The 3,034-nt window shown below is 39.2% G+C and overlaps 1 protein-coding gene across 3 annotated transcripts in view; it reads right to left on the minus strand.

Annotated features, from left to right (window-relative positions):
• Window positions 1-1,454: 1,454 nt before the first annotated feature.
• Window positions 1,455-3,034, minus strand: part of RBMS1 (RNA binding motif single stranded interacting protein 1) — a 232,681-nt gene continuing 231,101 nt past the window's right edge. For all 3 annotated transcript variants that reach the window (XM_008059359.1, XM_008059358.1, XM_021713046.1), the window contains one exon: window positions 1,455-3,034. This exon is cut by the window's right edge and continues 1,038 nt beyond it. The gene's annotated coding sequence lies outside the window, so the exon portion shown is untranslated.

Here is a 3,034-nt window from a genome sequence, read left to right on the forward strand (position 1 = left end):
AACGTGTTATTGCATCCCTGCTCAGGCTGGAGGCACAGTTAAACATATTTAATTTTTAACAAGTATTTGGGGAATTCAAACTTCAGCAGATACACACCTAGGGTCATTGCCCAAGAAGGGTATGGACCATGGGGTGTAAACTAGGCTCCCCAGGACACCCGCTGGCCTTCCTCATGCCAGCCAATATAGAGGGGGAAATTCACATACCAGTGAGCAACAGCCACATCCTCTTTCCTTCCATCCCAGAATTCCACCTCTCTGAGACCTTTCAGTGAGGTGGGGCTTATCTCCAACTACGCTTTTGGTATGGGAGCCATACCCTTCTCTGAACCATCATCATTCTGGTTTGATCCTCCCTTTTCCATAGACAGAAGAGGTGCTCTTCAGTGTTAATTAGTTTCAGTTTGTAATGCAGTCAGATGCCCCTCCAACCCCAGGACTTCAGTGGAACAACAACAAAAAAAGTTGGAACAAAAATAAGGTTAACAAAACCTAAAGCGCCCAGCAGTCTGAACAGCATTTCTTTCCCATATGAAAGAGCACTTAGGTGTGTGGCTGGGATGCAAAAGGAGACCACAGACATTCTTTTCTGGGTCTCAAGAGGCCACGTTTCTCTCCTCTGACACCTCGCTCTCTGAAGCACCAGGTAGCCTCAGCTCCTTCTCTGAAAGAGCCACTAAGGCTCTTGGCTTTAAGTGCTTTGACCCAGCCCCACTTTTACCTAATTCACATTACACACCACCCACATTGCAGGGAGACATATCAAAGTGGAGGAGAGTAGAACTTTTTCTGGTCCACTCCTTTTACCAACATGACAGAGCCATGGGAGAGCAGAAAATAAATACTATACAACTACATCAAGATACTTAATCCACTTTGGGTTGGAGTCAATTTCCCATAAGGCATGTGAGTGAGGGAGAAAGACATTCTCTTTCCTGGTGAATGCCGCATGGGAGCCTTCTACTGGGAACAGCCAAACAAGGTCACTCTTAGAAGCCCACGATCATAAAGGCATGGATGAGACCAGCCTGAGTACCCCACCTGCTTACCACAGACAGGCCACCGCTTTTATTCCATCCTCTGTGCTGAGCATCGACAAGCAATGAAACAAAGGGAGCAGCGAGGAAGAAGAAAGAACAAGAGTCTGGTTCTTTGGTCTTTAAGAACATACCAATGGGGTGGTTATTTTGGGCTGGACTTTTGCTGAGATGAAATGTGGTGAGCTGATGGTTGATGTCTCTGGTCAGTACACGGATTTAAGTAACCAGAAAGAAGGGGGTGGAAAGGTTTCTCTGATTTTTTTTTTTTAAGAAAATGTATTTTGAAGATATATTGAATCTGACATAATTTTCAACTCACTTTCAAACCCATCTACCGAGTTGAAGAAAGAGATCAGAAATGAAATGAAATTCTGAAATATATTTAATCTACTTTTAAAAAATTGACAGGAAAAATAAAATTTCAGATGTTTTTTATTCAAAGGTTCTCAAAAGAAATAAAACAGAAAAGCTAACAATCTGATCAAATGTACAGTTCAAAAATGTCTTTTGGCGTTTAACAACAAGTCCTAGGAAAGAAAACTACAGAGTTATCTTGAACCGGACAAATAAGTTACCACTGGCAAGTCTGTGGCACTAGTAAAACAAAAATAAAAAATTAACTCTCTTGATCATATAGATATCTCTATGAAAATCTTTTTTTTTCAATCTGTACAAAAGGTCTTTCTTCATAAATTAATTTTTTTTTATAATTTAATGGCTGTCTACTATGTGATGTTTAACTGATTTTTTTTTTTTTTTTTTTTATGTACAGAGGTTATGTTTCCCAAATCTTACCCAGACGAGTATGGCACTTAGTTCAGACATTTCTAGCAGCAGATTTCCCCTCCCCTCTAACCGAGCTATCAAATTTCTGTCTTAACTAATGCAAAAATATCAAGTAGTGAGAGACCCAGGTTTATACATGTACTAGGTACACAGAGGGTGCTGCGTTCAGTCTGGACTTTCACAAAGCAGTAATAATCCAGGGAGCATAGAACCAATAATACCACAACTTTAAAAAAAGGAAACAAAAACAAAAACACATTTCTCTTATGACTATGTAATTTTCACTAGAATCTACACTTCTCAGAGCAGCAAGAACTTTTGAAACTATGAAATGTCACTGACATCTATAATCAAATACAAGCATAAAATTTAAGAACTAAAAAATACTCGAAAGAAATAACTGCTCAGCCCTAGCTCCTGAGCTAGGAGGATTTGGTCTGTGGAAACAGGGAGGGCCAGCAACCTGTCCCAGCACAAAAGAAAATAGACTCTGAGGTAGATAACTGATCATACACAGCTGACCAGACAAGTACACAGTTTTGGAAGACAACTTAATTTACCATTGCTTTTAAAACGTATGCAATTGCCTTAATAAAAGAGCTTTAATAACAGTGAATTATCTTATATGTACTAAAGTAGAAACAACTGTGTATTTATGAATCAGGAATTTCATAGTTTCAAAATTGGTTTTCTTTACACTTGAACACTTGTAGTGATGATGTAAAGTGTGGCACTGCTTGGATCCAAATCTTCCTTCATGCTTTTTTTTTTGTTTGTGTGTGTCCATACATCAATTAAAATTATAAAACCTAAATGCAAAGGTACAAAAAAGGCACATTCTCCTAACCGCAAACTGGTCCGGCAAAAATAAAGAGCACAGAAGATGTGATGCTGAGACAAGTTGGAGCTACTGGTTACTGGCTCTTCGGTCTTTGGTGAAGTTACCTTTAAAAGTGCCAAGTCATTTTTATTTTTCAAATTTACCTAATAGAGAGAGAGAGAGCTAGTAGCCAATTGTTTTGCTTCTATTCATATCTCAGCTTATGTTTGAAGATAAATCCTTACTTTTAGCTTTTGCCATTTCGTTGCAATAGCAACATTTTTCGGTCTGCCAAATTTCAGGCATAATTCTCATTCTAAAGCACTATCATTAGTATAAAGGAAGGACAAAACATTCGGTGACTCCCCTCCCCCGCCCCCCACCCCCA

This window comes from Carlito syrichta, unplaced genomic scaffold (genome assembly GCF_000164805.1).
Source record: "Carlito syrichta isolate Samal-C Ts95f unplaced genomic scaffold, Tarsius_syrichta-2.0.1 Scaffold304002, whole genome shotgun sequence".
Lineage (NCBI taxonomy): Eukaryota > Metazoa > Chordata > Mammalia > Primates > Tarsiidae > Carlito > Carlito syrichta.